The sequence below is a fragment of the Phyllobates terribilis genome, unplaced genomic scaffold (assembly GCF_046119375.1).
Source record: "Phyllobates terribilis strain yellow unplaced genomic scaffold, ASM4611937v1 Scaffold_170__1_contigs__length_4071412, whole genome shotgun sequence".
NCBI lineage: Eukaryota > Metazoa > Chordata > Amphibia > Anura > Dendrobatidae > Phyllobates > Phyllobates terribilis.
This window is the reverse complement of record NW_027362930.1, coordinates 2027264-2049229: the sequence shown is the minus strand read 5'-3', so window position 1 is coordinate 2049229 and position 21966 is coordinate 2027264. Positions and strand designations below refer to the sequence as shown.

Here is a 21966-nt window from a genome sequence, read left to right as displayed (position 1 = left end):
GCCACCATTTTCTCACTGCTGCAGCTGCGTGTTAGACGGCACCGCTGTTGCTGTGTGCGCTATACCTTGTTAATTTCAAGCCAATTTTCGCACAAATCTACAGATAGCTTGGGAGTAGGGAATAGTTGTGATTGCAGTCCTTTTAAGGACTAGGTTACAGCATTTCCTACGACTTTTATCAGGCAGGTCTGTGCTCTTAAATAGATAGGTTGTGGGAGTAAAGACTAATTGTAATTGGAGTCCTTTTCAGGACTAGGTTACATCAGTTCCTATCAGTTTTTGCCAGGCAGGTCTGTGCCAGTGCTGTGCAAGTTTTTTTCACAGCATTTGGCTGAATCTAGCAAAGCTAATCCTTTTTGGCCTATTGCAGAGTGTGTTAGTCAGTGGAGTAGCCTATCTGTGTTGCAAGATATACCACCTGTGTATAGAATACCAATTTTTTTACTGCACCTAGTGAAGTAAAATCTTTTGGGCATAGCATCATTCTATTAGTCCATCTATACTGACCTCCATCAGGTTGCAAATTGAATATAATTTTTTTCTGCATCTAGCTCTGAAAAAATATTGGGCTTCTAGCTGTGTGTGGGACTTGTTCTATTAATCCATCTATACAGACCTCCATCAGGTTGCAAACTGAATATATTTTTTTCTGCATCTACCTCTGAAAAAATATTGGGCTTCTAGCTGTGTGTGGGACTTGTTCTATTAATCCATCTATACAGACCTCCATCAGGTTGCAAACTGAATATATATTTTTCTGCATCTACCTCTGAAAAAATATTCGGCTTCTAGCAGTGTGTGGGACTTGTTCTATTAATCCATCTATACAGACCTCCATCAGGTTGCAAACTGAATATATTTTTTTCTGCATCTACCTCTGAAAAAATATTGGGCTTCTAGCTGTGTGTGGGACTTGTTGTATTAGTCCATCTATACTGACCTCCATCAGGTTGCAAACTGAATATATTTTTTTCTGCATCTACCTCTGAAAAAATATTGGGCTTCTAGCTGTGTGTGGGACTTGTTCTATTAATCCATCTATACAGACCTCCATCAGGTTGCAAACTGAATATATTTTTTTCTGCATCTACCTCTGAAAAAATATTGGGCTTCTAGCTGTGTGTGGGAATTGTTCTATTAATCCATCTATACAGACCTCCATCAGGTTGCAAACTGAATATATTTTTTTCTGCATCTACCTCTGAAAAAATATTGGGCTTCTAGCTCTGTGTGGGACTTGTTCTATTAATCCATCTATACAGACCTCCATCAGGTTGCAAACTGAATATAATTTTTTTCTGCATCTACCTCTGAAAAAATATTTGGGCTTCTAGCTGTGTGTGGGACTTGTTCTATTAGTCCATCTATACTGACCTCCATAAGGTTTCAAACTGAATATAATTTTTTTCTGCATCTACCTCTGAAAAAATATTTGGCCTTCTAGCTGTGTGTGGGACTTGTTCTATTAGTCCATCTATACTGACCTCCATCAGGTTGCAAATTGAATATAATATTTTTCTGCATCTAGCTCTGAAAAAATGTTTGGCCTTCTAGCAGTGTGTGGGACTTGTTCTATTAGTCCATCTATACTGACCTCCATCAGGTTGCAAACTGAATATAATTTTTTTCTGCATCTACCTCTGAAAAAATATTTGGGCTTCTAGCTGTGTGTGGGACTTGTTCTATTAGTCCATCTATACTGACCTCCATAAGGTTGCAAACTGAATATAATTTTTTTCTGCATCTAGCTCTGAAAAAATGTTTGGCCTTCTAGCAGTGTGTGGGACTTGTTCTATTAGTCCATCTATACTGACCTCCATCAGGTTGCAAACTGAATATAATTTTTTTCTGCATCTACCTCTGAAAAAATATTTGGGCTTCTAGCTGTATGTGGGACTTGTTCTATTAGTCCATCTATACTGACCTCCATAAGGTTGCAAACTGAATATAATTTTTTTCTGCATCTACCTCTGAAAAAATATTTGGCCTTCTAGCTGTGTGTGGGACTTGTTCTATTAGTCCATCTATACTGACCTCCATCAGGTTGCAAACTGAATATAATTTTTTTCTGCATCTACCTCTGAAAAAATATTTGGGCTTCTAGCTGTGTGTGGGACTTGTTCTATTAGTCCATCTATACTGACCTCCATAAGGTTGCAAACTGAATATAATTTTTTTCTGCATCTACCTCTGAAAAAATATTTGGCCTTCTAGCTGTGTGTGGGACTTGTTCTATTAGTCCATCTATACTGACCTCCATCAGGTTGCAAATTGAATATAATATTTTTCTGCATCTAGCTCTGAAAAAATGTTTGGCCTTCTAGCAGTGTTCTGGGACTTGCTCTATTAGTCCATCTATACTGACCTCCATCAGGTTGCAAACTGAATATATTTTTTTCTGCATCTACCTCTGAAAAAATATTGGGCTTCTAGCTGTGTGTGGGACTTGTTCTATTAATCCATCTATACAGACCTCCATCAGGTTGCAAACTGAATATATTTTTTTCTGCATCTACCTCTGAAAAAATATTGGGCTTCTAGCTGTGTGTGGGACTTGTTCTATTAATCCATCTATACTGACCTCCATCAGGTTGCAAATTGAATATAATATTTTTCTGCATCTAGCTCTGAAAAAATGTTTGGCCTTCTAGCAGTGTGTGGGACTTGTTCTATTAGTCCATCTATACTGACCTCCATCAGGTTGCAAACTGAATATAATTTTTTTCTGCATCTACCTCTGAAAAAATATTTGGGCTTCTAGCTGTGTGTGGGACTTGTTCTATTAGTCCATCTATAGTGACCTCCATAAGGTTGCAAACTGAATATAATTTTTTTCTGCATCTACCTCTGAAAAAATATTTGGCCTTCTAGCTGTGTGTGGGACTTGTTCTATTAGTCCATCTATACTGACCTCCATCAGGTTGCAAATTGAATATAATTTTTTTCTGCATCTAGCTCTGAAAAAATGTTTGGCCTTCTAGCAGTGTGTGGGACTTGTTCTATTAGTCCATCTATACTGACCTCCATCAGGTTGCAAACTGAATATAATTTTTTTCTGCATCTACCTCTGAAAAAATATTTGGCCTTCTAGCTGTGTGTGGGACTTGTTCTATCAGTCCATCTATACTGACCTCCATCAGGTTGCAAATTGAATATAATATTTTTCTGCATCTAGCTCTGAAAAAATGTTTGGCCTTCTAGCAGTATGTGGGACTTGTTCTATTAGTCCATCTATACTGACCTCCATCAGGTTGCAAACTGAATATATTTTTTTCTGCATCTACCTCTGAAAAAATATTGGGCTTCTAGCTGTGTGTGGGACTTGTTCTATTAATCCATCTATACAGACCTCCATCAGGTTGCAAACTGAATATATTTTTTTCTGCATCTACCTCTGAAAAAATATTGGGCTTCTAGCTGTGTGTGGGACTTGTTCTATTAATCCATCTATACAGACCTCCATCAGGTTGCAAACTGAATATAATTTTTTTCTGCATCTACCTCTGAAAAAATATTTGGGCTTCTAGCTGTGTGTGGGACTTGTTCTATTAGTCCATCTATACTGACCTCCATAAGGTTGCAAACTGAATATAATTTTTTTCTGCATCTAGCACTGAAAAAATATTTGGCCTTCTAGCAGTGTGTGGGACTTGTTCTATTAGTCATCTATACTGACCTCCATCAGGTTGCAAATTCAAAATAATTTTTTGTCTGCACCTACCTCTGAAAAAATATTTGGCCTTCTAGCAGTGTGTGGGACTTGTTCTATTAATCCATCTATACTGACCTCCATCAGGTTGCAAACTGAATATAATTTTTTTCTGCATCTAACTCTGAAAAAATATTTGGCCTTCTAGCAGTGTGTGGGTCTCATTGTGTTAGGCCATCTATACCAAGCTCCACCAGCTTTTCAATTAATAATAATTTTTCGCTGCATCTAGCCCTGAAAATAATTTTTCTTCCCAATAGTGGTAGCAATAGAAATATGGGGCGCGCTCCTGGCTTACAAAAATATACGCTTCATAACAAAAAACACCAGCTTAGCGCACTGCATTAATAAGATGGCATCATCGTCTCTCCCAGTGCTAGGCCTACTACCCAGGCTAGCATTCCTGTGCCTAAAACACAATGTATGGGTCCGCGCTAGCCACTATGCTGAGGGGTTTAAAGCTGCTGCTAACGCTTTATAACAATTCAATTGGCAGATTTTCACAGAGCTCTTCCACAAGGCCCACCCATCGGGACAACAGTTGCCCACCTTCCCTATGGGATCTAGTGGCGAATAGTTGATGCCATTAATCAGAGCGTCAGTTGCCCCGTCGACGTGGCAAGCATACGGTAAGGCATGGGAAGAGTGGACACGACTAGTAGCAGGCAGACGGGTTGACCAATGTGAACAAGCCAGATCACAAGTCACCATAGAATTTCTCCACCAGCTAATGATGAGGGGCATATCAGGGGCGTCAGCGCAGCGGTGTCTGACCGGAGTAGCATTTCACTTCCAACTACTGAATTGGGGAGATGTGACAAAGATTCATCATCAGACAATCCATAAAAGGGTGGAAAAGGGGTCAGCCAAGTCAGGAGTGTAGACGTCCCGTCCCGTGTCACTAAAACTGATTTCTCACATCATATCCCTAACACCATTAACATGACACTCACAATTTGAAGCAACACTACTGTCTACTGCATTTGTGATCGCCTTCTTCGGGGCGCTATGCATAAGCGAATTAGTCCCTCAATCCAAAATTAGCACCAGTGGAGGCTTATTACACCAGGACGTAGTCATAGGCAATAATGCAATACGTCTACGCATACACAAATCGAAAATGGTTCCAGCGGGCAGGGGCACTTGGGTACTTCTACAACCCACAAGCGGTACACTGAGTCGGGTAACAATAGTAAAACCATATCTAACCATCAGATCACAAAGTAATTTGTTCCTATCACACATTGATGGGACGCCATTATCAAGATACCAGTTCCAAGCTATATTTAATAAATGCATAACATCGGCAGGGAACCACCCCAAAGATTACGGGACACACTCATTCCGCATAGACGCGGCCACAGAAGCAGCAAGAGCAGGACTGTCAGAAACGGAAGTTCAGAGGATAGAGAGATGGTGATCCACGTGTTTGGCAAGATACATAAGACCGGACTTGTTATCCTAACGTGGTTTGTTTCTTTTACAGGTGACGCTAAGCCAACAGTGTGGGTGATAGGCCACTCGTATATATATTGGGCAGATTAAAGGGCGAAAGTTCGCCCAGGCGGGAGGAAATTAGAGTTTCATAACACATGTTTCAACTGGAGAGGTATTAGAGGCCTGCTATGGCCACAGGTACTAATGGAGGTAATCAAGGTAGGGAGAGAGGCAAGATGTCTGGTCATCTTAGTTATACAGGCCGGGGGAAACAACCTAGGTCATCACAAGAGCGCATAACTAATGGCAATAATGAAACTAGACACTGAGCGCTTCAGAGAATTTTTCACAAAACTAGCTATAGTATGGTCAGAGATTGTGCCGATAGCGGTATGGCAAGGTGCGCGAGACATCACGGCCATCGAACGGACAAGGCGGGTAATAAATATTCGGATGGCAAAATTTAGAAGAGACAGAGGCAGTGTAGTGGTACGACACCGACAACTGGAAGGAGATAAAGCAGGCCTCATACGGCCCGACGGTGTTCACTTAATGGATATTGGACTGGACATATTCCTGTCAGGACTCCAGGACGGAGTGGAACAAGCGTTAAGAGTGATGGGTGGGGGTCAGAGTCCTGCATACGAGTACGCAGGATCCTCCGTGGCCTGGAAATAGAAAGGACATGTTGGAGAGTTACACTTGTTGGCCAAGTTGCCGGAGTGGAGACCCAGGGCATGCTGCAACAAGCTGAATTATTTTAGAAATAAAATGTCTTTCTAATGGAATGAGTATAAAGAGTTAATAAAGCTGTGACCGATCCTCACCCATCCAGTTGTAAGAGTTACATTATTGTATTGTCAAGGAAAGGGGGGCGGTAGGGGGGCTGAGCGTCTGGGTTTGGTTGGGAGTCCCCACAGTCTGCCTAGGCTAGATGCATTTAAAAATTCTTATTAGATACACAGGCGGTGCAGCTTGCTTCGCAGCTGGGCTACTACGCCCAAAGTATTGTCTAGGCTAGATGCAGTTAAAAATTCTACGCTGACTAGCAGACACTGAAGATTTGGAGCAGACTTCTGAGTAAACAGCTCTTCAGACTCAATCATCTCAATCATCTGTGTTACCCCAAGCCATAGTGTATGTAGTTTCTTACAGTTAAAAGGGGGGGGGGAGCGACCCAACCCACCTGGAATTGACGATGCCAACGTCACGTAAGACACAGCAAGGGGACTCCAAAAAGAGTTTCCATTTTTTCCCAAAATTGTGGCACAGACACCACTTAACCCTAGAACGCATACCTGGGGCCTCGCAGTCCCGCCCTGTTAATTGTTTTCTATTTTCTGCAAGATTACTTTAGTTAGAATTTTGAAACTCTAGGTATTCTTCATGTATATAGTTGTTTGTCATTTGAGTTTGACTTATTCAATGTTATTTGCACACGGGCCTAAAAGGCCCCAGGTATATGAAAGTGTAGATTTTTATGGTCATGCGTTCTAGGGTTAAGTGGCATCAATTGCCCCACAGTTGCTTAAAACGGTTGGTGAGGTGATATTACCAAATCCTCAAGCTTTTAGCCTCCCAAGGATAACACAGGATTAGAAAAGTCCTTGCGAATCCATGATTTGTTCATCTTTATGAACGTGAGTCTGTCTACATTCTCAGTGGACAGCCGCGTGCGCTTATCTGTCAGCACACCATCAGCAGCGCTGAACACACGTTCAGAGAGAACACTGGCTGCAGGGCATGACAAGATCTCCAAGGCGTGAGTGGCGAGCTCCGGCCATTTTTCCAGATTGGAATACCAAAATGAGCAAGGGTCCAGTGACACAGTCATGGCTTCGATGTTCACTTGGAGATACTCCTGCACCATCCTCTCTAGGCATTGACTATGTGTCAGACTTCTTGTCTCCTGTGGCCTTGCAAAGGATGGTCTAAAAAAGTGGTGAAACGATTTCACAAAATTGCTGTTACCAGCAGATACTGTGTTACTGTTACGGTTTGAGTGATGAAGACTCGACAGTCCCGCGGTTGGCAAGTTAGAACTGTGAGATTCACTTCGTGCATCACTGGTGTTTTGTGGAAAAGCACATGTAAGATTCTGCAACAGCGTCTGCAGATACTCCTGCATGCGTCAATCCCTTTTTATGGCAGGAATTATTTCGGCAAATTTACTTTTGTACCGGGGATCTAAGAGTGTGGCAACCCAGTAGTCGAGATTACTTCGAATTCTGCAATCTGAGGGTCATGTTGCAGGTAGTGCAGCAAGAAGGCACTCATGTGTCTTGCGCATCCAGGAGGACCAAGTCCTTGTTGTGTTGGTAGCGAGGTAAGAATCATGCTTCTTTCCTCAGCCCTCTCCCCCCAACCTCGCACAACAGAAATGTGATCAAGGTCTCCCTCATCTGAGTCTTCCATGCCCATCGCCAGTTCATCCTCCACTTCTTCCTCGGCTCCTGCACCTTCCTCAACAGTTTGGCTGCTACCATGCGCCCTGTTTAATCCCTCTCCCCCACCCTCCCATGCCTGCCTCCTTGGTGCTGCCAACCGTCTGGACCTTGGAGATGTTATCCCTTCCGCATACGACTCCTCCTCTACTTCCTCCACCTCCTCTTGTCCGACCACCTGACTCTGAATTCTGTTTAATGTGTGCTCCAGCATGTAAATCACCGGAATAGTTATGCTGATAATGGCATCGTCGTCAGCACTAAACATCTTCGTCGCCATTTCAAAACTGTGCAGAAAGGAGTGTGGCGCCCCTGAGGGTGCAGTCACCACAGAGTTACTGCATCTCACCCAGAGGTGTGGTATCTCACCCTCAGGTAAGGAAGGCGTATGGCTCGGGACCCTAACACCTGCATCCAACACATACCCGCAGTGGGGTTAGGGCGAGATTGCTCCTAAGGGAGAGCACAGTCCCAGGTCCCTAGCTGGTGGGAGGATCCTATGTAGTGGGTGCTTAGGGGAGCAGCTTAGGGGAGCACATGACAGGGAGAGTATAAATAGGAAGCCATCTTAGAAAGAGCAAGCCAGTCAGAGGAGGAAAAGTGACAGGAGCAGAGGCTCGGCATGAGCTCTGCTCCGGAGGCGGGCCTAGCCTGGGAGGCCCAGGACTGAAGGAGAGAAGAGAGGAGTGGGAGCAGGAAGGCTCCAGGAACCGAAGGGACCCTAGGGCTACGGGCCGTGCAGAAGGCCACCTGTACTCCCGCTGCTACCAGGAGGTAGAGGGGTCAGGCCAGATAAGGGGAACCGGTCCCTCAACTAGAGGAGAAACAGCAAGGCTCAACTAGAAACCGGAGGCTGCAGCATTTCATGTACTGCAGGCAAAAGTCCACACCAGTCTCACTAAGAAGGTAGCCACATAGGACCCAGGGGACAGAACACAAGTCGCCCGCCAAGGCCCGAGGATACCGGATAGAAGTGTCACTGGGTGTGAGGTGCAGGGAGAAGGCCAGAGAAAGGACACACAGAAGGGGGTCCTGCTAAGTACTCCGGAGCTATCTGGGGGTGGACTGAGCCCCTCACTGAGTACGCACAGCACGACGGGTGAGATAGCTCTGGTACCTGTAATCTGGACTGCAACAACTGTGAGTAAAGATCTTGGGACTGCATCACACGGACTCTGTGTTCATTACTGACTCCCTGCACTACAACCACCATCATCCACCCACACTGCCCTGAAGCTACACTCTTCCTGTGGTGAGTAATAATACCATTGCAGCAAAACCACCAGCTTCAGAGTACTGTTCCGCAGCGGCGGCCCCTTTGGCCGCACTCCACAGGTGGCGTAGTCGGACATTATAAAATCCATATATACAAATTACCGTTGGATTGACCGCCCTGGGTCACGGACCGGGTCACCGCCACAGTGACTACAACCCCCAGCGTCTACCGGCCCGGCTCCGGGTACCCCACGGCCCAGGGGGCGCGTCAACTTCATAGGTCCCTGATCTGAGACCACTCCTGCTGTGTGATTTGCCCCACCTCTGGATCTCGTTGGCCCAGGCTATACGTCAGAAACTATTGCACCAGGGCTTGTCGGTGCTGCCACAGTCGCTGCAACATGTGCAGAGTTGAATTCCACCGTGTCGGCACATCGCATTTCAGCCGGTGAACTGGCAGGCCCAACGACTTCTGTAGAGATGTAAGTCGTTGAGCTGTGGGATGCGAACGGCGGAAGTGAGCACACAGCGACCGTGCCCTCTGCAGAAGGCCATCTAGTCCGGGATAGTGGGCTAAAAATTTATGGACAACCAGGTTCAACACGTGAGCCATACAAGGCACGTGTGTAACATTGCCCCGGCGAAGGGCCGCACCCAGGTTTGCAGCATTGTCGCACACGGCCTTCCCTGGTTGCAGGTCCAGTGGAGACAACCATTCATGAAACTGGGTCTCCAGAGCTGACCACAAGTCCTCAGCTGTGTGACTCACATTTCCCAGACATTTCAAAGTAAACACTGATGCCGTTGAGCCCTGCTGCCAGCATAGTAAGGAGGTGCGCAGTTAGAAAGCAGGTGGCATTACCAGACAGGCTTTGGGTGCAGGTGGAGGACCGAGAGGAGGTTGAGGAGGCAGAAGCAGTGGAGGAACTTCTAGATAAAGAGGATTGACGTACAACTCGCGGGGACGGCAAGACTTGGACAGCAGCCCCTTGTCCTGCTGTCACCATAGTTACCCAGTGCCCTGTCAGCGACATGTAACGCCCCTGTCCATGCCTACTCGTCCAAGTGTCTGTGGTGAAATGCACCCTGTCACACACAGAGTTTCTCAAAGAAGCGGTGATGTTGTGTGCGACATGCTGGTGGAGCGCAGGCACACCTTTCTTTGAGAAGTAGTGCCGACTGGGCATCTGGTACTGGGGCACTGCGACGGACATAAGGTCTCAAAAATCCACTGTGTCCTCCAGGCGGAAAGGCAGCATTTCTGTAGCCAACAGCTTGCAGATGGTGAAATTCAACCTCTTAGCTTTCTCATGGCTAGGAGGAAATGGTCTTTTACTTGTCCACATCTGAGGGACCGAGGGCTGGCTGTTGTGCTTTGACGGGGTTGAGTAGGGTGTCCCTGGCAAACTGCCGGTCTGTGAGGAAGATGCAGGCGGACATGTTAGGTTGCCTTGATCCAAAGGTGGTGCTCTCGATGTCAGAGAGCTCTCAACACCAGCAGGTGTTTCCACTTCCCAATGAACTGACGACCTGCCAATCACACTGGCTGTTGCAGGTAAAGAGGTGGCAGGTCTGCGTCCAAAAACATGTGTGACTGCTGTCCCCCCAGTCACAGAGGATGAAGAGGCCGCGGATGCACAAGACGGGGCAGACGGTGGTTGGCCCAGCCTGCTAGGCCGCATTGTAGCACAGTGAGCTTCCCACTGCAACTTATGCTTCATATCCATGTGACGGTACATGCATGAAGTACTCAAACTATGGATTTTTTGGCCTCTACTTAGCTTTTGGTGACAAATATTACAGATAACACGAGTTGGGTCATCCTTATCGATCTGAATAAATGCCCAGGCTATGCAAGGCTTAGAGCCCATGCGACCTGAAGAGCCACTACGACTTGTGGTCAGAGGCGGAGTTGTGGTTGAGGATGCAGTTGTTGACGTGCTTCCAGTACTCCGTCTCTGTCCAGGAAGGCGCAACCTAACCTCGTCGTCAATAGCATCTGTGACGCCCCGCTGCGCTTGGTATCACAGATCCTAGAAGAGTGTATTGATGGAATCCTCCACAAGAGGCCCCCATAAACATTCACACATCTCCACCTTCCACCTCAGACCAGCAGAGGGAGCCCGTTAGGGATATAAATAGGGAAGGTGGAGCTAGGCAGTTCAGTTCCTCTGAAGAGTTCCTGCAGTAGAGAAGCCTAAGAGAGGTCAGTCTGCAGTGGAGCTCAGTCTAGTCTAGAGAACTCAGTTAATAGTTCAGCAGTGGAGCACGAGGCTCCTGCTAGCTAGATTCAGGGAGCCCAGATAGAGCTTAAGGTGTGCCGGCGTCATAAGATCGGTGAAGCGCGGCAAGCTGCCGTTAGTGTGTATAGCCTATTGAGGGCCCGAGTAGGCCGAAGGCGAGTGGCGAGTTAGTACATAAGGGGCAGAGGAGCTTAACCAGCTCACCCCGAAGCATTTACCGGACACCGGATCCGAGCTTACCGGGATCTCTATGACCCAGTAAGGCATAACCGGAATCCCTGGAGAACTACAAGTCCCAGGATCGCTAAGGTGCTGATACGTAACAGAGCCAGGAGACGCTTAGGCCCCGCATACTGGGAGCGTGAACTTCAAGAGAAGGCCCTACCACAAGGTCAGCCAGCGCAGGACAGAGACAAAGTTAGGCCTAGCTCCAGGCAGGTCAGAAACTTACTGCGCAGAGGAAAGAAACAGGAGGCCCTACACCCGCTCATTGGGGAGGATCCTGATATGCACCCTTCACCCTACAGTGCTCCAGGATGTGCCTGAATTTCCTCCAGTAAAAGGTACTGAAGTGACTACCGTGTCCGTTTCCGTTCTTGCTCTGACCCAGCTGGGTCTCGCCTGTCCTGCATTCCCCCTGCATACGCTGCCCTGAGACCTAGCTCCACCTGTGGGGAGCTATACCATCGAGCTGCCTTATCACGGGCCTCAGTGGACTGCTGCAGCGCTGGTGCTTCTCACCAGATACCACAGGTGGTGTCACAAACTCTTATAAAATTAACAATTATCCACCCTTTTAAAGAGTGACCCCAGGGTACGGGCCAGGGAGCCGACCACCGCGACATCCCAAAGGCCAAGCAAAGGCAAGGGTGACCTCATCGACTGGCTGACTGTGGGTTGACAGTAAGTGGGATCTCCAACCTTGTCATCATCACCCTGTGTGTTATCACACCCGTCGTCCTCAAAGCCAACCTCTTCCTGCCCTGACCGAAAAATCAAGTTGTCGCTCCAATCAGGTATTTGAGTCTCATCATCGTCTTCATCATTGTCTCCACCAACAGGAGTCACAGTTTGGGAACGAGGGTCTACATTATGCTCAGAACCTTCTTCATCTGGTCCTGGATCCGACTTATAAAGATTCTGGGCATCAGTGCAGATCATTTCCTCGTCTGGATTAACAGAAGCTCTGGAGCAGACCTCCGTTTCCCAGGCTATAGTATGAGTAAACAGCTGTGCAGACTCAACCATCTGTGTTACCCCATACTCAGACGGGCAGCTGGAGACTTGGGAGCTGTGAGGAAGCAAGTGCGATTGGGGTGACACCTCTGAGGACTGGAGTATTTGTGATGTTGAAGTTGAGGTGGAGGAGAGCCCACTTGAAGGAGCACTTGATATCCGCTGAAGCACCTGCTGTTTTTGTGCCTCATCTGGAATTTGTAGCGATGGGCGTGTCCGTAACAAAGGGATCGTATCACATTGTCCACGAAAAGAAGTCGACATGTTAGTTTGGCTGGAAGATGGTCTTTCCTCTGCAGATGTTACTCCCCCCCCACCGCGGGGGGCTCGACCCACCAGCGGACAGGCACCAGTATTAGGAGAAGGGGGCTGGCCGTCAGGGTCCACCGCGGCTCTGGCACAAACCCGTCGACACGGAGGTGGCACGGGCAGGAACGGACTGGCCGTGTCGGCTTCTCACTTTTTGGATTTTAGAAGGGCATGACATGCCTATATCTGTGTCTCCCCCTCCTTTTACTCCTCCACCTCTTTTATTTTCGCATGACTATATGTACTTGTCATTTTTCCATGTGTTAGTTATGTCTTCTGAGCAGTTTGTCAGCTTTTGGACACCTTTGAAGGTGTTTTCTATGTGTTTCTATGTGTTTTTGTTTGCCTGCCATTGGTTTTAACGGTGTTCGAAGGTGTTCGACGAACAGTTCGACGAACAGTTTGGCGAACACACGGGTGTTCGACGAACCGAACCGAACTCGAACACTACGGGGGTGGCTCAACACTAGTCTTCACTTGTTATGGCAGTTTCTCAAGAAACAGCATCAACGTCCACGTCCACGTCCCACCGCAGCGTTCAATTGTCCATATCCCAGACCTTTGAACGAAAGTGGAAATTCGCAGCTAATGCCCCACAGGCCACAGTCCTAAATTCGCACATTTCACGACTGCTTGCATTGGAAATGCTGCCTTTTAGGCTGGTGGAGACGGAATCCTTCCGCAATCTTATGGCGGTGGCCGTCCCTCGGTACTCGGTCCCCTGCCGACACTATTTTGCCCGGTGTGCCATCCCCGCACTACACAAGCACGTGTCCCAAAGCATCTGCCGTGCCCTCAACAATGCAGTTACTGGGAGAGTCCACCTGACAACGGACACGTGGACAAGTGCTTGTGGCCAGGGACGGTACATCTCTCTGACGGCACACTGGGTAAACATAGTGGAAGCCGGGACCTAGTCGGACCTTGGGACGGAACACATCCTCCCCACACCGAGGATTGCGGGCCCTATGTCAGTCAGAGTTGCCCCCACAGTGTACAGCTCCTGCGCATCCTCCTCCTCCTCCTCCTCCTCCTCATGTTCAGCCTCCATCTCAGATATCACCACTAGTGTTGAGCCACCCCCGTAGTGTTCGGGTTCGGTTCGGTTCGTCGAACACTGGGATGTTCGAGGAACTGTTCGTCGAACTGTTCGTCGAACACCTTAGAACACCGTCGAACACCGTTAAAACCAATGGCAGGCAAACAAAAACACATAGAAACACATAGAAAACACCTGCAAAGGTGTCCAAAAGCTGACAAACTGCTCAGAAGACACTCTCTTTAAAAAAGCCGGCCAGCAAATTCAGCAGCGACATACACCGGTACCCGACAATTTAGACAAGAAGGAATAGAGCATCACACATAGATTAGATAGATAGAAACATGTCAGTCACATATATAATAAGAACAGTGATAGTGTTGCTTACTGTACTTGTCATTTAGTGTAAAGGATTTATTTAAAAAAATAATAGTGTTTTCATGCACTGTCTCTTTAAAAAAGCCGGCCGGCAATTCAGCATCTGTACCCGACAATTTAGAACAGAAAGAATAGAGCTTCACACATAGATTAGATAGATAGAAACATGTCAGTCACATATATAATAAGAACAGTGATAGTGTTGCTTACTGTACTTGTCATTTAGTGTAAAGGATTTATTTAAAAAAATAATAGTGTTTTCATGCACTGTCTCTTTAAAAAAGCCGGCCGGCAATTCAGCAGCGGTACCCGACAATTTAGAACAGAAAGATAGAGCATCACACATAGATTAGATAGATAGAAACATGTCAGTCACATATATATGAAGTACAGTGATAGTGTTGGTTACTGTACTTGTCATTTAGTATTAAAATAAAGGATTTATTATTAAAAAAATTGGCGTGGGGTTCCCCTTAATTTTAGGCTCTAGCGGAGGTTAAGCAGACGGCTGGGGCAGATGTTTGAAGCCTGGGAAGGGGGTAATACCCACGGAGCTTCCCAGGCTACTAATATCAGCCCCCAGCTGAATACATAGCCTTTACTAGCTATTAAAATGGGGGACCCCCCAAAAAAAATGACGTGGGGTCCCCCCTAATTTAATAGCTAGCAAAGGCTAGGCAGACAGCTGGGGGCTGATATTAATAGCCCAGGAAGGGAGCCATGAATATTGGCCCCCTCCCAGGCTAGAAACACCAGCCGTCAGCCGCCCCAGAAATGGCGCATTCATAGGATGCGCCAATTCTGGCACTTAGCCACAAATGGACTTTTCAGGATCCTTGGGTGGCTCCGTAGTTTGAAACCAATTCTGGTTATCGCTTCTCGGCCTTTTGGCTAAGATCAAGTGTAGTATCTGTTCTTATCAGTTTAATATCTGATACGTCCCCTATCTGGGGACCATATATTAAATGGATTTTTAGAACAGGGAGATGGAAAAAGAGCTTGCTCTGTCCACTCCACGCATTGACCTGGTATTGCAGTATCTCCAGGACCGGTGCACCCCTTCTTTAATGCAGTTTCTAAAATCAGAAAGAATTGAATTCAATGTTTTTTGTTCATTTTGCTTGTTTGTCGGATTTTGGGATGGACTCTTTGGCTTTGCTTTTCTTCTCCTCATTGGATTTTTCATGTTCAAAGTTGCAGAAGCCAGATTACAAGCTCATTTTGGTTCAACTTCAGCAACTGTGCATTGCATTGCCATGTAATGTGATGCAATGCTATATTTCTAGCTCTCCCTTTTTACTTCCTTTTGGATAAACAGACATATTAGGCAAGCATTTTGGAGCTTTCACCTAAATAACTACAGGTGGTGAGATAAGCTGCACAATATAATTGACCTTTCAGTATATTGTTGCACACACACCATCTATTTAGCAAATGCCCTTGTTATCAACAGCAGCCTTTTAAACTCACCTGAGCTAACAGGTATGTGCGCTGGTTACTCTGCTGCGCTTAAAATTTCTTTTTTGGTTTGCTACAATGCCTTTTCTGAAACATTGTCTCCCTCTGCTGGAACACTGACTTCTTTCATTTAATGCCTGCAGACTATAAAAGAGAACCCAACCCAAAAAGTTTGGTTGATTAGTCTGTGGCATTCTGTTAAACTGTTGCTTATGGCGGTCTCTGTGAGCTTCTCAGCGACATTCAGCCAGCCAGGTATCCTGCTTGCAGTAGATGGAATGTGGCAATGGAACGCTGGCTGCGCGTGTCATAATAGACTCTGAGCCTTTATATACCTGTGCACAGCAGCAGCCACCTTCAGTCTGCTGCTGGACAGCCAGCAGCAGCAGCAGCAGGAGAGGTATGTAATCAGGAGCCCTCCTGCTAAGGGTAGACAGCTGCTCGTTCCACCCCACCCCCCGCCTTAATTGGTTCTCCTCCCTTCCAACGGTGTTGAGGCGGGTGGGAACAGCAGGGGGTGAAGGTGCTGTGTTTAAAGAGGTGGAGTTATGCAGATCTAAAACGCGTGGATTGCAGCAGCAGCAAGCCGAAAAGTGCAGGCATGTAAGGGATCTAGAGGTTGACAACATGTCTTCTTAACGGGAGTCCAGGAGCTCATCTCCACAAATGGACTTTTCAGGATCCTTGGGTGGCTCCGTAGTTTGAAACCAATTCTGGTTATCGCTTCTCGGCCTTTTGGCTAAGATCAAGTGTAGTATCTGTTCTTATCAGTTTAATATCTGATACGTCCCCTATCTGGGGACCATATATTAAATGGATTTTTAGAACAGGGAGATGGAAAAAGAGCTTGCTCTGTCCACTCCACGCATTGACCTGGTATTGCAGTATCTCCAGGACCGGTGCACCCCTTCTTTAATGCAGTTTCTAAAATCAGAAAGAATTGAATTCAATGTTTTTTGTTCATTTTGCTTGTTTGTCGGATTTTGGGATGGACTCTTTGGCTTTGCTTTTCTTCTCCTCATTGGATTTTTCATGTTCAAAGTTGCAGAAGCCAGATTACAAGCTCATTTTGGTTCAACTTCAGCAACTGTGCATTGCATTGCCATGTAATGTGATGCAATGCTATCTTTCTAGCTCTCCCTTTTTACTTCCTTTTGGATAAACAGACATATTAGGCAAGCATTTTGGAGCTTTCACCTAAATAACTACAGGTGGTGAGATAAGCTGCACAATATAATTGACCTTTCAGTATATTGTTGCACACACACCATCTATTTAGCAAATGCCCTTGTTATCAACAGCAGCCTTTTAAACTCACCTGAGCTAACAGGTATGTGCGCTGGTTACTCTGCTGCGCTTAAAATTTCTTTTTTGGTTTGCTACAATGCCTTTTCTGAAACGTTGTCTCCCTCTGCTGGAACACTGACTTCTTTCATTTAATGCCTGCAGACTATAAAAGAGAACCCAACCCAAAAAGTTTGGTTGATTAGTCTGTGGCATTCTGTTAAACTGTTGCTTATGGCGGTCTCTGTGAGCTTCTCAGCGACATTCAGCCAGCCAGGTATCCTGCCTGCAGTAGATGGAATGTGGCAATGGAACGCTGGCTGCGCGTGTCATAATAGGCTCTGAGCCTTTATATACCTGTGCACAGCAGCAGCCACCTTCAGTCTGCTGCTGGACAGCCAGCAGCAGCAGCAGCAGCAGGAGAGGTATGTAATCAGGAGCCCTCCTGCTAAGGGTAGACAGCTGCTCGTTCCACCCCACCCCCCGCCTTAATTGGTTCTCCTCCCTTCCAACGGTGTTGAGGCGGGTGGGAACAGCAGGGGGTGAAGGTGCTGTGTTTAAAGAGGTGGAGTTATGCAGATCTAAAACGCGTGGATTGCAGCAGCAGCAAGCCGAAAAGTGCAGGCATGTAAGGGATCTAGAGGTTGACAACATGTCTTCTTAACGGGAGTCCAGGAGCTCATCTCCACAAATGGACTTTTCAGGATCCTTGGGTGGCTCCGTAGTTTGAAACCAATTCTGGTTATCGCTTCTCGGCCTTTTGGCTAAGATCAAGTGTAGTATCTGTTCTTATCAGTTTAATATCTGATACGTCCCCTATCTGGGGACCATATATTAAATGGATTTTTAGAACAGGGAGATGGAAAAAGAGCTTGCTCTGTCCACTCCACGCATTGACCTGGTATTGCAGTATCTCCAGGACCGGTGCACCCCTTCTTTAATGCAGTTTCTAAAATCAGAAAGAATTGAATTCAATGTTTTTTGTTCATTTTGCTTGTTTGTCGGATTTTGGGATGGACTCTTTGGCTTTGCTTTTCTTCTCCTCATTGGATTTTTCATGTTCAAAGTTGCAGAAGCCAGATTACAAGCTCATTTTGGTTCAACTTCAGCAACTGTGCATTGCATTGCCATGTAATGTGATGCAATGCTATCTTTCTAGCTCTCCCTTTTTACTTCCTTTTGGATAAACAGACATATTAGGCAAGCATTTTGGAGCTTTCACCTAAATAACTACAGGTGGTGAGATAAGCTGCACAATATAATTGACCTTTCAGTATATTGTTGCACACACACCATCTATTTAGCAAATGCCCTTGTTATCAACAGCAGCCTTTTAAACTCACCTGAGCTAACAGGTATGTGCGCTGGTTACTCTGCTGCGCTTAAAATTTCTTTTTTGGTTTGCTACAATGCCTTTTCTGAAACGTTGTCTCCCTCTGCTGGAACACTGACTTCTTTCATTTAATGCCTGCAGACTATAAAAGAGAACCCAACCCAAAAAGTTTGGTTGATTAGTCTGTGGCATTCTGTTAAACTGTTGCTTATGGCGGTCTCTGTGAGCTTCTCAGCGACATTCAGCCAGCCAGGTATCCTGCCTGCAGTAGATGGAATGTGGCAATGGAACGCTGGCTGCGCGTGTCATAATAGGCTCTGAGCCTTTATATACCTGTGCACAGCAGCAGCCACCTTCAGTCTGCTGCTGGACAGCCAGCAGCAGCAGCAGCAGCAGGAGAGGTATGTAATCAGGAGCCCTCCTGCTAAGGGTAGACAGCTGCTCGTTCCACCCCACCCCCCGCCTTAATTGGTTCTCCTCCCTTCCAACGGTGTTGAGGCGGGTGGGAACAGCAGGGGGTGAAGGTGCTGTGTTTAAAGAGGTGGAGTTATGCAGATCTAAAACGCGTGGATTGCAGCAGCAGCAAGCCGAAAAGTGCAGGCATGTAAGGGATCTAGAGGTTGACAACATGTCTTCTTAACGGGAGTCCAGGAGCTCATCTCCACAAATGGACTTTTCAGGATCCTTGGGTGGCTCCGTAGTTTGAAACCAATTCTGGTTATCGCTTCTCGGCCTTTTGGCTAAGATCAAGTGTAGTATCTGTTCTTATCAGTTTAATATCTGATACGTCCCCTATCTGGGGACCATATATTAAATGGATTTTTAGAACAGGGAGATGGAAAAAGAGCTTGCTCTGTCCACTCCACGCATTGACCTGGTATTGCAGTATCTCCAGGACCGGTGCACCCCTTCTTTAATGCAGTTTCTAAAATCAGAAAGAATTGAATTCAATGTTTTTTGTTCATTTTGCTTGTTTGTCGGATTTTGGGATGGACTCTTTGGCTTTGCTTTTCTTCTCCTCATTGGATTTTTCATGTTCAAAGTTGCAGAAGCCAGATTACAAGCTCATTTTGGTTCAACTTCAGCAACTGTGCATTGCATTGCCATGTAATGTGATGCAATGCTATCTTTCTAGCTCTCCCTTTTTACTTCCTTTTGGATAAACAGACATATTAGGCAAGCATTTTGGAGCTTTCACCTAAATAACTACAGGTGGTGAGATAAGCTGCACAATATAATTGACCTTTCAGTATATTGTTGCACACACACCATCTATTTAGCAAATGCCCTTGTTATCAACAGCAGCCTTTTAAACTCACCTGAGCTAACAGGTATGTGCGCTGGTTACTCTGCTTCGCTTAAAATTTCTTTTTTGGTTTGCTACAATGCCTTTTCTGAAACGTTGTCTCCCTCTGCTGGAACACTGACTTCTTTCATTTAATGCCTGCAGACTATAAAAGAGAACCCAACCCAAAAAGTTTGGTTGATTAGTCTGTGGCATTCTGTTAAACTGTTGCTTATGGCGGTCTCTGTGAGCTTCTCAGCGACATTCAGCCAGCCAGGTATCCTGCCTGCAGTAGATGGAATGTGGCAATGGAACGCTGGCTGCGCGTGTCATAATAGGCTCTGAGCCTTTATATACCTGTGCACAGCAGCAGCCACCTTCAGTCTGCTGCTGGACAGCCAGCAGCAGCAGCAGCAGGAGAGGTATGTAATCAGGAGCCCTCCTGCTAAGGGTAGACAGCTGCTCGTTCCACCCCACCCCCCGCCTTAATTGGTTCTCCTCCCTTCCAACGGTGTTGAGGCGGGTGGGAACAGCAGGGGGTGAAGGTGCTGTGTTTAAAGAGGTGGAGTTATGCAGATCTAAAACGCGTGGATTGCAGCAGCAGCAAGCCGAAAAGTGCAGGCATGTAAGGGATCTAGAGGTTGACAACATGTCTTCTTAACGGGAGTCCAGGAGCTCATCTCCACAAATGGACTTTTCAGGATCCTTGGGTGGCTCCGTAGTTTGAAACCAATTCTGGTTATCGCTTCTCGGCCTTTTGGCTAAGATCAAGTGTAGTATCTGTTCTTATCAGTTTAATATCTGATACGTCCCCTATCTGGGGACCATATATTAAATGGATTTTTAGAACAGGGAGATGGAAAAAGAGCTTGCTCTGTCCACTCCACGCATTGACCTGGTATTGCAGTATCTCCAGGACCGGTGCACCCCTTCTTTAATGCAGTTTCTAAAATCAGAAAGAATTGAATTCAATGTTTTTTGTTCATTTTGCTTGTTTGTCGGATTTTGGGATGGACTCTTTAGCTTTGCTTTTCTTCTCCTCATTGGATTTTTCATGTTCAAAGTTGCAGAAGCCAGATTACAAGCTCATTTTGGTTCAACTTCAGCAACTGTGCATTGCATTGCCATGTAATGTGATGCAATGCTATCTTTCTAGCTCTCCCTTTTTACTTCCTTTTGGATAAACAGACATATTAGGCAAGCATTTTGGAGCTTTCACCTAAATAACTACAGGTGGTGAGATAAGCTGCACAATATAATTGACCTTTCAGTATATTGTTGCACACACACCATCTATTTAGCAAATGCCCTTGTTATCAACAGCAGCCTTTTAAACTCACCTGAGCTAACAGGTATGTGCGCTGGTTACTCTGCTGCGCTTAAAATTTCTTTTTTGGTTTGCTACAATGCCTTTTCTGAAACGTTGTCTCCCTCTGCTGGAACACTGACTTCTTTCATTTAATGCCTGCAGACTATAAAAGAGAACCCAACCCAAAAAGTTTGGTTGATTAGTCTGTGGCATTCTGTTAAACTGTTGCTTATGGCGGTCTCTGTGAGCTTCTCAGCGACATTCAGCCAGCCAGGTATCCTGCCTGCAGTAGATGGAATGTGGCAATGGAACGCTGGCTGCGCGTGTCATAATAGGCTCTGAGCCTTTATATACCTGTGCACAGCAGCAGCCACCTTCAGTCTGCTGCTGGACAGCCAGCAGCAGCAGCAGCAGGAGAGGTATGTAATCAGGAGCCCTCCTGCTAAGGGTAGACAGCTGCTCGTTCCACCCCACCCCCCGCCTTAATTGGTTCTCCGCCCTTCCAACGGTGTTGAGGCGGGTGGGAACAGCAGGGGGTGAAGGTGCTGTGTTTAAAGAGGTGGAATTATGCAGATCTAAAACGCGTGGATTGCAGCAGCAGCAAGCCGAAAAGTGCAGGCATGTAAGGGATCTAGAGGTTGACAACATGTCTTCTTAACGGGAGTCCAGGAGCTCATCTCCACAAATGGACTTTTCAGGATCCTTGGGTGGCTCCGTAGTTTGAAACCAATTCTGGTTATCGCTTCTCGGCCTTTTGGCTAAGATCAAGTGTAGTATCTGTTCTTATCAGTTTAATATCTGATACGTCCCCTATCTGGGGACCATATATTAAATGGATTTTTAGAACAGGGAGATGGAAAAAGAGCTTGCTCTGTCCACTCCACGCATTGACCTGGTATTGCAGTATCTCCAGGACCGGTGCACCCCTTCTTTAATGCAGTTTCTAAAATCAGAAAGAATTGAATTCAATGTTTTTTGTTCATTTTGCTTGTTTGTCGGATTTTGGGATGGACTCTTTGGCTTTGCTTTTCTTCTCCTCATTGGATTTTTCATGTTCAAAGTTGCAGAAGCCAGATTACAAGCTCATTTTGGTTCAACTTCAGCAACTGTGCATTGCATTGCCATGTAATGTGATGCAATGCTATCTTTCTAGCTCTCCCTTTTTACTTCCTTTTGGATAAACAGACATATTAGGCAAGCATTTTGGAGCTTTCACCTAAATAACTACAGGTGGTGAGATAAGCTGCACAATATAATTGACCTTTCAGTATATTGTTGCACACACAC

At 46.1% G+C, this 21966-nt stretch overlaps 6 non-coding genes across 6 annotated transcripts; all 6 read left to right on the top strand.

Moving 5' to 3' along the window:
- Positions 1 to 14881: 14881 nt before the first annotated feature.
- Positions 14882 to 15072, top strand: LOC141211289 (U2 spliceosomal RNA). Its single transcript, XR_012281268.1, has one exon. It is a non-coding gene; the product is annotated as a U2 spliceosomal RNA (small nuclear RNA).
- A 1115-nt stretch (positions 15073 to 16187) lies between these two features.
- Positions 16188 to 16378, top strand: LOC141211288 (U2 spliceosomal RNA). The gene has a single exon (XR_012281267.1). It is a non-coding gene; the product is annotated as a U2 spliceosomal RNA (small nuclear RNA).
- A 1118-nt stretch (positions 16379 to 17496) lies between these two features.
- LOC141211287 (U2 spliceosomal RNA) lies at positions 17497 to 17687 on the top strand. The gene has a single exon (XR_012281266.1). It is a non-coding gene; the product is annotated as a U2 spliceosomal RNA (small nuclear RNA).
- Positions 17688 to 18805: 1118 nt separating this feature from the next.
- LOC141211286 (U2 spliceosomal RNA) lies at positions 18806 to 18996 on the top strand. The gene has a single exon (XR_012281265.1). It is a non-coding gene; the product is annotated as a U2 spliceosomal RNA (small nuclear RNA).
- A 1115-nt stretch (positions 18997 to 20111) lies between these two features.
- Positions 20112 to 20302, top strand: LOC141211285 (U2 spliceosomal RNA). Its single transcript, XR_012281264.1, has one exon. It is a non-coding gene; the product is annotated as a U2 spliceosomal RNA (small nuclear RNA).
- A 1115-nt stretch (positions 20303 to 21417) lies between these two features.
- On the top strand, positions 21418 to 21608 carry LOC141211283 (U2 spliceosomal RNA). Its single transcript, XR_012281262.1, has one exon. It is a non-coding gene; the product is annotated as a U2 spliceosomal RNA (small nuclear RNA).
- Positions 21609 to 21966: the final 358 nt, after the last annotated feature.